This window comes from Lynx rufus, unplaced genomic scaffold (assembly GCF_022079265.1).
Source record: "Lynx rufus isolate CCGP_SWC_20201006 ecotype Redwood Valley unplaced genomic scaffold, mLynRuf1.p SCAF_2, whole genome shotgun sequence".
NCBI lineage: Eukaryota > Metazoa > Chordata > Mammalia > Carnivora > Felidae > Lynx > Lynx rufus.
In genome coordinates this window covers 86,228,323-86,241,895 of record NW_025814834.1, presented here as the reverse complement: position 1 = coordinate 86,241,895, position 13,573 = coordinate 86,228,323, and the positions used below count along the sequence as shown (strand labels likewise).

Below are 13,573 nucleotides of genomic sequence, written 5' to 3'. Positions count from 1 at the left end.
TGGAAGAGAAATTCTGAAGTTAGGACTGGTCTCAGTGTCAAAAAAGGAAGTTGTCGCTTTAGGAGGGCTGACTAAATGTCCTCTGAGACTCCCTTGACTAAAAATATCTCTTCCATTGGCTTGGGGTCATTCAAATCAGAGTCTATCCTTATGCAAATGTTAGGACTTTAGATATTTTCCTACTCACACCACACTGTGTCCCCACCTCCGTAATTTTGCTCAGGCTGGTCCTTCCTCTGGAGTGGTCTTCTCACTTTTCTCTACTTACCATTTTTGTATCGTGTCAGGAGTCACTTCTTCTGGGCGTCTTTTTCAGGCTCTTGCTCCAATCCACCAGGTGCGTTAAGGACTTTCATTTTAGCAAATTCAATAAGCTAACAGTGTGGAGGCCAGAGACCAATTAGAAGAATGCAGGCAATAGGGAGGTCATAGTCCAGGTAGATGATGAGGCCCTGAACTCGGGCAGGAGGCTTTGGAAAGAAGAGGACAGATGAAGAAGCAGATTCAGGAGGTAGAACTCATAGTGGCTGACTACAGTGTTTTGTCTGAGGCGGCTCCTAACATTCAGCACACAAGTAACTAAAAATGTTGGCCCCTTAGCGCAGTCCAGACCTTATGATTCTTGTATTATTTATTTGGCGTTTAGACTTAAGACTAAAAGGCTCCCATTCCTTTTCACAAAGCTGAGTGACCCTGATTTTCCCCCTGTTTTCTCAGGACATCCCGTACATGTCCCTGTCACCGCATTTACATTTACCGCGGTGTTTATATCTGCTGACTTCACTAAACTGTGAGCACCCGGAAGGTGAGAACTCTCTTATTCATCTTTGTAACCTCGGCAGAGTGCTCAACACATACTTAGTGTTTAAGAAATAACAAATGGGTGATTGAGGTCTTATCTAACCATTGTACATTTACATTTAGATAAGATATTTAGTTACCTGGAAGGATAAATCAGTAACGTGTTAACACATGAACCTAAGTTAGTTTATCTGATTGACCCCTTTTCAGCAGCAGGAACAGAGTGGCGGAAAATCAGCAAGCTGATTTGGGGGGAAGGTCAACAGCACCTGCTAACTTTCAGCCCTGGCTGAGATGGAGGGAAAGAGCAAAGGTGGTTTGTGTGGACCCCCTTAGCATGATCCCTGTGTGAGAGAGTAGGAGAAAGCCAGAAGTATTTAGGGCTATTTTAGTATTGGCGAGATTGTAGAAACTGAGCAAAGGCAAACTGGATTGAGGTTCGTGGGGGTGGGCAAGTGTTGGAGAGCCTTACAACATGGTCATGACAGGGTAGTATGTAGAAATATCCATCAACGAAATGCATAATAGTCTTTCCAGAAAAAAGCCGCCTTATATTCGCAGTGTTTTGTATATTTGCACAGAGAACTTGCTCATTTATCTAGGTTCTTAAAACACTCAGTTATCTGCCCAAGAGATGCTTTTTGACATAAACAACTATCTACCTGGTGTCAGAATTTCTCAACAGATAAGACATGCTTGTACTCAGGAAGGAACTTCTGCAGTAAGATAGCACACCAAACTTTTATTGTTAATATGGGAAGAAAGGCGTGTGTCAGAATAACAGGAAAACCCACTCCGGTGTATCTGAACCTGATGTGGGGGAGGGGTGGTCGTTTTTATCCGGCACACTGAAAGCAGCCTTTCTTGCAACATGGACTGTCCTTAGAATTCATTGCTTTCTGAATTTTTTTAGTACCAGCAGAGATTAAATGAAATCCAGGATTTTTTCAGACCCAGTTAGAAATGAACAATAAGACATTTATCATTAATAATCAGACTGAGCTTATTGTATTTCATGGGATTTAGCATGTGTCTGTGTTTGTCCAATTAAATGTTTCCATCCATAACATGTGTTTCTTCCCTAGGTGGAGGGATGGGCAGGAGTGGATCTTTTTCTATGAGCAAATATTCCTTCTATCATGTTTAAATACATAAAATATCATAGCTATTTCCAATAGCTGTGTATTTGCTAAAAAAAGTTGTTTAAGTATAAAGATTTACAGGTCACATTTTGACTTCTGATATATATGGAATCTTAAGAAATTATACTAAATACACTTGTAAATTATATCGATTAAGAAGTCTGTGAGAAAGACAATTTACAGAAACGCCAACCGGATTGAGACTAGAGCAGAGTTGTTCAAATATACTGGTTCTGGCCTCCTTTGGATTTTTATTTGTTTCCTTATTACTGTCAGGTAGACTTCCCCTGAGAAATTTAGGTGGAGAATTTAAAGGAGATGTGTTTTCAGGAAGACTTAGTGGCAAGACCAGAAGGAAGTCTTAGTGAAATATAGCAAAGGTCATTATAACGTGGCCTTGTCTCATAACTCTGGAGGAAGTAGGTAAGAGGTAGTGTCAGAAAGGGAAAGATACAGAGGTGTTTCTAACGCGGGCACAGGAATATGTGGCAATGATAGAATATTACTAAAGTTTTCCTCTAGAATGAGTCATTGCCAAATATAATTTGAAGCTTTATGCAGCTTCAAGAAAATATCAATTTCTATGATTTTTATGAACTTGCACTTTAGAAAGGTTGGCAAATTGATAGACAATGAATAAATGCGTTCAGAATTCACAGTTGAAGCTCATATTGTGGCTTGAATTTAGCTAGGTACGATACCAAAGTTAGTGGCACATGGATGTCTTTCTGATGGTCTGATTTGTTAAAAACAATGCTGACAGATCAATATAAATATAAATAAAATGCCAAAATAATTTGACAGATAACTAGGTATTCTAAGCTTAATTGGGAAGTACGTTTTACATTATAGTTCAAGACTAGACAGTAGTTTTTCAAATCAAGTATCTAACCACCCTAAAGAAATGAATTTCATTGTGAAGCTAAAATGATTACGTACTATAGCCCCTAACTTATTAGAGACAGATGTATCCTTGGTCTAACAAGCTCCATATTGTTAAATGGCAATGCTAGCATCTCCCTTCTTCAGTGTTATCCAAAATGTAATCTTAATATTATTTTATTGAATCTACGGTGACATCTTGTTATTTCCTTTTTGTTCTTGTGTTTGTTTGGGTGGTAGTCAGGGTGTGTGGTGTGGTGGGTGTTCAGAGGGTTGGGGGTCAGTTTGTATGTATTTCCAGTGAATAACACTGAAATAGTTGGTGGACTTATAACCGGAGTTCTGTGTCCTCAACATTTCATATCCAGGAAAATTTCCTACATTAAACAAAAATCAAAACGAAGAGACTGATATCTGTTCCCACATGAACTATTTTCCTATCAATATAAAGTACAATAAAATGTGATAAGAAGCAAAATTTGGCATAGTTTTATAGAAGTTTGATATTGTAGGTGCACATACATCAGATATTCAACTAATTTAGTATAAATAGTCTAGCACTGTCAAATGAGAGGCAGATAGGATAACTTCCTTAGACAGCACATAGTTAAAATAATACTTGGAAACGACCAATGGTCAAATATGGGCATAACTTTTCATTTTAGAGATACCTTGTTGTATAGACCAATTTAGTAATAGTGTGTATTTTACTCCTAAGAATTTGCTGACCAAAGTACTTTGCCTTCCCCCTAGTGTTCCGATAATAAGATTTCATATTCTGTGAGCATTGCCTATTTCTCCATCCTATGAGCCCATGAACAGTCATCAGCCCTTACATCTCTACTCTCCCAAGATACTGCTAAAAAGGAGAAGTCCAGTTCCTTCCACAGGCACTGCCACTACCACATGGCAAACTTGGCCTCTACCATGGAGGACTGTACCATGTTCAGTGGTTATTTAGTCAAATTGAAACACCACCTGTCTGCAGCCCAGTTCGACTTTCCCATGATTCTTAGGAAGGCCCTGGCCTCCATTTTGAAAACAGAAAACAAAACCACAGATCGATGAGGGTCAAAGAAGAAGTTAAGAAAGCTGTAGCAATTGTTAAGACGTGGAGACTTTTTGTTTAATTTTTGTTCATTTCCCTTGTATTGACTCTCAGGTAGACACACTAATGACCTATAATTCTGTTAGGTGCTTTATGAAACAGAGGGAAATGGTATACACATGTGTAGAATCAGAGCCACAATATTGGTAATTAGCTCAATGGAACAAAAAATGGATGTTAGGCTATTTGCTAGAAGTTTGGGTGCAGATTTGACAAGGCAAGGAAAACAGATTGCACTCCAGAGAGAACCGGCTTAACACTTGAATTCAGAGAACTGCAGATTCCTTCCTTGTTGAGTCCTGCAAATAGAGAAGAGGGTAAGAAAGAGAAGTAATTCAAAAGGCGGGGAGGTTAGGAGAGTAAACTGATTTTTTCCATGGAAATAAGATGGTTTTTTTTAATGTTTTTTTTTTTTTTTGGCCCCTTTTAAGCCATTGCTTTCAGTTTGCTTCAATGCAGTCACTGAAATAGCTTAGAAAGAAATCTTTGATATGCCAGATCAACCAACAGTTTTAAAATATCCTTTTGTGCCTCCATTTATAATGCAAATAGTCAGTTGGCATTTTGGGTTCATCTCACCATTGTCTCTGAAGTGGGTTAACATACACAGAGTGAGGAAGAGAAGGGAGTCCCACAAGAGAGCACCTCTTTGATAGTTCAATAATAGTAAAAAATGTATTTAGGTCTTTTCTAAATACCTTTCACCTCCTAAGAATATAAAAAAAAAATGAGAGGAAGAGATCTAAGAAGAATAAATTGTGGTTGCCTTCTACGTTAGCTGAATGACTAAAGATATTGTTCTATGAATTACCCAATACTTAAATATTCCGAAGTCTGGCCTTTATGAGCTCATAAAAGACTTTGCTTATGTATCTAGGAAAGCCAGTATCTTTATATACTGTTAGAACAGAACTAGCATACTGTTTCAATATAAGTTTGAAAACCAGCAGAGATTTTGTTATATAAAGCAACTGGGCAATCACCTTAAACCCACGTTTACATTTAGTTTTATCATACATAAACATTCCTTAGCTGAAATAGTTTTAAAAACTGGTAACCTATGTTTGAGAATGATGGAAAGAGACTGAATCCTAGTTGAAATATTATTGCCACTGTAGTGTTTTATTCATGGGAATCTCCAATCTTTTTTTCAGATATACTAAAAAAGCCAAAATTCATTAATGTCAGAAACACAAACGAGGGTTGGCAGTGATCATGCATCCATGCTGGGAGGAGGGAAGGCTGGGAGCCCTGTACAGCGTATAAACCCCAGATTCTACTTTTTCATTTGAGTTCCTCCGTAAATCCTCTCATGCATTCTGAAGCTCGAGAATTTCTTCTAGGCAACTGTTGTCAAAATACATTTTCCGACAAATACCCCCAAAAATGCAACCAAGAGCAACAATATTTCAGGAAGCTTCAGCTCAAGTGTGAGTAATAACCATTGGGTAAACAGAAGTTTTACCATCTTCTGTTTCATGATTGAGCTTTTCAAATGTAAACAGTTTGTAAGGAAAAAAGTGGGCCATGTCAGATTGGAGAAACAGAGGAAAGCTTGACAGGAGGTGTGCTTTGGCAGGAGAGGTAGTTAGGATACATCTGTGATTCCAAACTGGTTGAAATATCTTGTCTTTGAAGTCATCATTCCTTCTTCTCCCTTTCCCTCCTCACCTGCCCCTCCCTCATGGGCACTGGCATGGACTTTTTTTTTTTGCCTTTGCTTCTCTCAGGGACATGAGTTCAAACCCTTCACATTCTCCCTTCTCCTCTCATTCATCTCCCCAGACCCTTCTCCCACTTGGGCTTACTAAGCAACCATTACTCTCCAGGTCCTCTCCTTGCCTCAGCCTTGGTTAAGTATCTCTTATATATATTTCTTAATGTCTATATTTTAGGAGAAAAAAGATCTCCTGGTGACTCCCTTTCTTTTTTAATCTGAGCTGAATTACATTTTACAACTCTGATTAAAGACAAATCTTTATTTTTCTACACTGCTCCTTCTTCTGTCTCATTTAACACAGCTGGTGTAAAAGTGATCAATGCTGAAAAGCTTAGCGTATCAAGACTTCTTTGCAGAAATGATGATAAAATACCATGAGAAAGGATGCTACATGTACTCTGTAGTGGAACCCTACCCAGGATCCTCTTTAGTGGCTGCTACGTGCTCTCCTGGCTGTTTGAGTGTGGCTGGTAAACTCAGCACTGTCTCCTTCTCTGGAGAATTGCCCTCTGATCAATGACTGCCTGGGAAGGAGGAAGCTTGCAAAGGCCAGCCTTTCAGCCTCAAGGTGGACCCAATGCTGGGTTACGATTTGTACTCCAGAGCTTCTCCGTGGTGTCAGCTGAGCTGTTCTCTGGCCGAGCTTGTCTAGTGTTCTTTCCCTCTTTCTTCTCTCTCCTTCTTCTACAAATGTTCCTCAAAAAAAAAAAAAAAAAAAAAAATCTTTCCAACAAGAATTCCTATCTCAGTCTGTGTCTAGAGCAGTCACCTAAGACATACACCTTTCAAAATAAAGAGGGGAGCCTGAGTGGCTCAGTCGGTTAAGCATCCAATTTCAGCTCAGGTCATGAACTCCTGATTCATGAGGTCGAGCCCCGTGTCGGGCTCTGCACTGACAGCTCAGATCCCGAAGCCTGCTTTGGATTCTGTGTCTCCTTCTCCCTCTGCCCATTCTCACTAGTACTCTGTCTAGTACTAAATAAAATAAAAATTAAAAAACATTAAAAAATTCAATACATAAGAAATGACTAGTTTTAAGATGGATGTTGATATGTATTTGGAAAAAACAGAATGAGAACTTAAGATGTTTTCAGTTGTGGCAAAGGTTAAGAACTATAGAGATTCTATCTTTTGCCTCATAAAAAAGAGGAAATACTTTTTAAGGAGTTGCAAATATTTAAAATGTTATTAGCCCAGAAAAATCCCTTGAGTGGGGCTGCAGTAGTCTTCTAAGTACTTATTTTATGACCGACTTTATAATTTCCAAAGTAGTTTCAATTACATGAACTAAAGTCAATCTCATGGCAGGCATGACAAGCAGGGATAATTATTAGCCCCATTTTCCACATATGAAGACTGTCTCAGAGAGGTTGAATGACGCCATTATCTCCTAGGTAGTAAGTACCTGGCCTGTAGTTGGTGCTCAAAGCCAGGTGTCTGTGTGAAACGTGAGTGAGATTTGCTGATTAATTTAAGTCATGTTCTTAAGTTTATTATAGGCTGGATCTTCATAATCCTGTTATTAAATTTATTTGGGCTGCCTGAGCAATCCACCCACCAATCTCGAGTTAATCTGGGGCAAAGTGGTCAAATTCATATAAATGTGTATATTGGTTATCCATTGATGTGTAATAAATTATCTTAAAAAATAGCAGCTTAAAATAAGAAATATTTATTATGTCATAGTTTCTGTGGATTAGGAATCTGAGGGGTGCTTGAGTGGTGCTGCTGTCTCAAAGACTTCTCAAAGCTATAATCCAGGTGTTAGGCAGAGTTTGCAGTCTCATCTAAAGGCTCAGTTGAGGGAGGATTAACTTCTAAACTTACTTAGGTAGTTGTCGGCAGGGTTTAGTTCCTGGGGAGGTGTTGGACTGAGAACCCCATTTCTTTACTGGCTGATGGCCAGAAGCCATCCTCAGTCCCATATTACATGGCCCTTTCCATAGGGCAGCTCACAATATGGCAGCTGATATCCCTCAGAGGGGGTAAATGACAGAGAGTAAGAAAGGACAGACAAGGTGGAGGCCAGAGCTTTTTTTCTAACTTAATCTTGAAGTGCTATCGAGTCACTTTTACTGTGTTCTGTCCATTAGAAGTGAGTCACTAGGTCCAGCCCCCTACCAGTGGGAGGGGATGATACAGAATGTGAATATCAGGAGGCAGAAGCCATTTGAGAAGCTGCCTACCATCACAGGTCAGTTGGCTTTCTTATGTAGGAAGCTATCCCACTTGATCCAACCCCTTCTTCTCTCTATAAGGAGACACGGGATTATTTTCAATGTGTTAATTTCATGGATTTAGGTGTACGTGCCCTAGTTGAGTTCTCTTCTCATTTCTTCTTCCTCCTACCTACTCTTCAATTTCTCTTCTCTTTTTGCTCTTCCCTTCTTGCTTCTCCTGCCCTCTTGCTTCTGTCTCTACTCACTTCTCTTTCAGACTCTTTTTCTCTCTCCCTTCTCATTCTCTCAGCAATTTCCTTCCTTTTGGGATCCAAGTCCTCTATATCTTTCCTGCTCCTATGACCCTCACTGTTTCTCTCTCTGCTCATGGGGACATGGACAACCAGCAGTTTTAGATGCTGGCTTTAACATTTCTAAACAAAGTGATTTAATTCAACTGTTGGGTCTAGTCTTCCTCCCAAGTTCCTCTAGGAACTTCCTCACCATGATGAGGTGAGACAAGATGCTTTTATAGAATGTTGAAAATTCCATTTGGGAGGAGGATGGATTTTTTTTTTTCCCCATTGCTTCATGTATAATGTCAGGTCTCAATTGTATCTAGTGTCCAGTTTTGTTTTATGTTAAATTCTTTACTTAAAGAATTTAAACATAAGATGATCATAATAATGATGAGATGATGATGATGATGATGATGATGTCTAAAGTACACTATTACATTACTTATCCAAGATAACCTGTTTAACTCTTGATGGCAGGGACTTTTTCCAGTATCTAGCACTATCCAAGTGAATAAATGAATGCAACACTTTGGCAGAACTACAGTAGATTGGATAGGTTAGCTATTTAAGCTGTTAAAGTTAGGGTGGAAAAATGGTTTTACCAAATCTTATGTGAAATTCTGGGAAAAAATGTTAATGGGATCTGTATTTCTATTTTTCAGCATGAGAAGATGCTTTCAGGAAAAAAGCGACTATTTGACCCAGCAGAGAGCATTTTCCCGATGTAGGGGTGATGTGCAGCAATTAGCTTGTTTTGGTCTGGGATGACTGACAGCGATTCCATGGATTGTTTTGTGATATTAGACAAAGGTTCTCGGGGCAAAATGTGATTAGAATATGTTCAACTTGATGACATGTATGTTAAGCCTGTTGGCACGTAGCAGCCAATTTCATTGTATGACCTACTGGCTAGAGACATCGAGAGTAAGAGTCAAATCATTTGGAGAAGAGTTGTTTAGTGAGTTAGAATGAATGGAGTCTTTAGTGAGTGTCCGCATCAAATTCTGTCCCAGTTTGTTGCTTGTCATGCCCTATTCTCCATCTGGGATGCCCAAGGCACTCTTTTTCAGGACATTTGACCTACAAGTCATATTTCAGAAACTACTGATTTGGTGCTTGCTGATGGAGTTTAGACTCTGAGGAGTCCGCCTGCTGGATTACGTACAGACTAATGACCCATCAGATGCTAAAGGCAAAAGCTTAAAGTGCACTTGTGAATTAAACCACAGTATTGTCAGAAAGGAAGAATTTATTATGTCATTAAATTTAATTCAATAAGTTTTGCTTCTTTAGATGCACTGCACTGAGGGAAAAGTAAGAAATTAATTTTAAACAAGTGTTATTTTTCTTCTGCTTATCCAGGTAAAGGATATTCATGTGAAAGAGACAGAATATTTTATCGAGATTTTAAAAAAAGCCATTACAACAAATGATAAATTGTGAAAACTGGGCATGTCTGCCTAGCCAGGCATGAACTTCTAAGATCAGAGACTATGTGCTTCAGTTAGTAAACACAGAGGAAAATCAACCTTGCCTAATTTAATGACACCCTGGGTGAAGTTTTCAGGCTTTGCATAAAAATCACAGAGGCTCATTGATACAAAGATGTCAGCAGTAATTGTGGTTGATGCTTACAGTTTAATCTGAAAGTTAGGATGGGCAGAAAATGAAAATCAAGATGGAGAATTTTTGCTTCAAATCTAGAAATTATTATGATATGAAGAAAATTCTCATAGGTTAAATATTAGAATAAAACATAGAAGTGTGAAATATGTGGTATTGAATCTTTCTACATACATCTCATGATTGCTTTAGAGCAACAGAGAAAATGTTGATAAATAGTAACTTAAAGGTAAGTAAGGAAATTGCTGAGTGTTTGTACCTTTTGTCGTTTACCAATCAAAACAATATGATGATCTTACAGGGGGTCTAGAATGAAGTCCAGTGATAAATACAAAAATTAGACTTTCCATTGTATTGATAGTGCTCATTCTAATAAGTGAGAGACTTTTAGTATTTGTATTCTAGGTAATAAATTTTCTATTAGTAACTATTATGTTAGCGGAATAAAAGCAAGAGTGCAAATCCTCAAAGAACAGATTCTGGTCATTGTTTTAATTCAATAAATTCCATAGCAAATGGCTTAAGTCAAGTAAGAGAAAAAAAACAGTTGACCATTGAACAACACAGGGGGGTAGGGGTACCCATGCCCTGGGCAGTGGAAAAGCTGTGTAAAACTTTTGACTCCCCAGAAACTTAATTATTAATAGCCTAACGTTGACTGGAAGCCTTACCAATAACATAAAAAGCTAACCAACACATATCATATATGATGTATGTATTATATATTATATTCTCTATAATAAAGCAAGTTAGAGAAAGAAAATATTATTAAGAAAATCACCAGAAAAGACAACCTACTGAAAGGGAGAAGATATTTGCAAATGACATATCCTGTAAATGGTTAGTATCCAAAATATGTAAAGAACTGATACAACTCAGTACCCCAAAAGCAAATAGTCCAATTAAAAAATGGGCAGAAGACATGAACAGGCATTTCTCCAAAGAAGACATACAGACGTCCAACAGACACATGAAAAGATGCTCAGTGTTACTCATTATCAGGGAAATACAAATCAAAACTACTATGAGATGCTGCCTCCCACCTGTCAGAATGGCTAAAATCAAAAACACAAGAAACAGCAAGTGTTGGCAAGGATGTGGAGAAAAAGGAACACTTGTGCACTGTTGGTGGGAATACAAATTGGTGCAGCCACTGTGGAAAACGGTATGGAGTTCGCTCAGAAAGTTAAAAATAGAACTACCCAACAATCCAGGAATTGCACTATTGGAAATTTACCCCCAAAATACAAAAAAACTAATTCAAAGGGATACATGCACCCTGATGTTTATAGCCACATTGTTTACAATAGCCCAACTATGGAAGCAGCCCAAGTGTCCATTGATAGATAAATGGATAAAGAAGAAATGGGACATATATACAATGGAATATTTTTCAACCACAAAAAAACAAGAAACCTTGCTATTTGCAACAACATGAACAGATCTAGAGGGTATTACACTAAGTGAAATAAGTCAAAGACAAATACCATATGATTTCACTTATATGTGGAATTTAAGAAACAAAACAAGCAAAAGAAAAAAAGAGACAAACCGAGAAACAGACTCTTTTTAAAAGTTTATTTATTTATTTATTTTGAGACAAAGGGAGAGAGAGAGAATCCCAAGTAGGCTCCACACTATCAGTACAGAGCCCAATGTGGGACTTGAACTCATGAGCCGTGATATCATGACCTGAGCCAAAGTTGGACATTTGACACACTGAGCCACCTAGATGCCCCACATATGGTGCACTTTTTTTTTTTTGCTTTTATTCATGCATTGTTAGAGGTGATGATTTTAATTTTTTGAAGACAATCTGATTTGGAATTTTCCTTTTCCTTCCTTCCTTCCTTCCTTCCTTCCTTCCTTCCTTCCTTCCTTCCTTCCTCTCTGTCTCTCTGTCTCTATCTCTGTGTTGTGCTGGAGTCATAAGGTTTATTTTAGTTTTATTCTGAAATTATTTTAATCATGGACCATTACCAGGAATAACAGATAAAAAAAATCCCACCTTCTAGTTTTTCAATATGTTTAGTAATGCAAAGAATATTTTAAAAAAGAATAGGTTGGTGGTCTCACATTTCAAGGTAAGGCACACCTTGTCAGGAAGGGAAAGCTGAGATGGGAAATTCATCTGCTCTTTGTGGAGCTTGCAATTTTTCCAAAAGTATCCTTCTCCACAATTCTGGGATGAGTATCTTGCCTGGTTTCTGTGTCAATTGTGTTTTTCCCCCAAGAATGGAAGGTTTTAAGTGAGGAATGACAGACCAAGGTCACCATGGATGTCCACAGAGTTTTCCTAAAGAACCTTTGTGTGCCCATTAGTGGAGTGTCAGGAAAGAAACCAATTCCACTCATAATACCATTTTGAGCATCTCTTACATATGTGAAGCAGGTTTTTGCCTGTATCTATAAAACTGTGGTCTTTACACTTACCTTATGAGTTTATTGTGTGGGTTAATTAAGTAAATGCATTTAAGCTCCTATAAGAGTGTTTAGAATACAGAAAGACATTCTGTACTTTATATATATTTATTTGTTAGCTCAGTGTTTCTCCAATTTTAGCGTTCATAAGAATCATCTAGGATCTCGTTAAAATGTGGATGATAGCTCAGTAGGTCTGGGTTGGGGTCTGAGATCCTGCATTTCTAACAAGCACCCAGGTGATGTCAGTGCAGCTGATCCACAGACTGCACTTTGAGTAGCAAAGATTAGGCAGTGAGTTATCTCCTTGGTTAGATACAACTGTGACTAGAGAGCAATGAAGTTTTAGTCCTGATGGAGGGTTATCCTACTGATGATCCAGAAGCCTCTGAGAAGTGGCACAACACTATTTCATATGTATATCTTGCCAGTAAACTCTCTGGAAATCTGAAGGATTCTATAATGTATCTCAGAAGTAATTATAACATGTAATTCATAACCTAAAGTCCAATGAACTATAATCCCACCAGCCCATTTACACTTCGAAGACCGTTAACGGCATTTGGGAGAAATGAGTGCTCTAGGGGAGTAGAATTTTATTTGGTAAATTCAAAAACCATTTTTGGATTACACTACAGAGAATCTTCAAAATGAAGTCTACTTGCTGTGTTGCTGGGAAACCTCTCAAGGATTTCATTTCAGGGATGTTTTTTAGCAAGATCCAGGTGCTTGCCATGACCGGTGACAGGTTGCTGTGGAACATTAGTTGCATGGTCATTCATCCTGTTTGCAAGGTTTACCTACCGACCGACCTTGCCTGGGCTGTTACTTCAGGTATGTGGCTGTGAACATTGCTGTCTGTATTCGCTCTGCTGTGCTTTTCATCCCTGTGACTTATATCTTTTATACCTGGAAGTTTGTACCTCTTAATCTCCTTCACTTATTTCGCCCCTCCCCCCACCTGAATTTTGTTTTCAGTCTAAAACAGTGAATGGATTCTGAGTGAGAAACAGGGGGCTAGAAATTTGAACTTCATGGGTGTTTTATCTTTGTATTCATACTCAAACTTTGTATGGAAAAGTAAGACTTGCTTTTGTCCTGGAATGAAGGAAAATGGAATGAGGGAGTAATTCTGACTTCAAGCCCGAGTTTACAAACTCCAAGTGCTACCGACAGTGACAAAATCTGTGAGTTAATATTTATCCCGCACCTTGGTACCTTCAGATGAAAAGAACTACACAAATATCAAGCACTGTGAACTCTGTAGAATTTTCAGTCCTTACAATTTGCTAACCGCAGGGTCCTCAGTGGTTCCTTCTGGAAGGTGTTCCTTTTGCAGGACCTCAGCAGCACTGGTTTACACCGGTGTCTGAATTGATTAGTAAAATCACAGTTCTCACCTGTTTTCTTTCACAGAC

General features: G+C 38.4%; 1 long non-coding RNA gene across 1 annotated transcript in view; it reads left to right on the top strand.

The window, feature by feature from the left end:
• Positions 1-10,213, top strand: part of LOC124515697 (uncharacterized) — an 84,785-nt gene extending 74,572 nt beyond the window's left edge. The window contains exons 5-7 of the long non-coding RNA XR_006962863.1: positions 718-805; positions 7,747-7,847; positions 8,774-10,213. This is a non-coding gene — a long non-coding RNA (uncharacterized LOC124515697). The remainder of the gene's footprint in view (positions 1-717; positions 806-7,746; positions 7,848-8,773) is intronic.
• Positions 10,214-13,573: the final 3,360 nt, after the last annotated feature.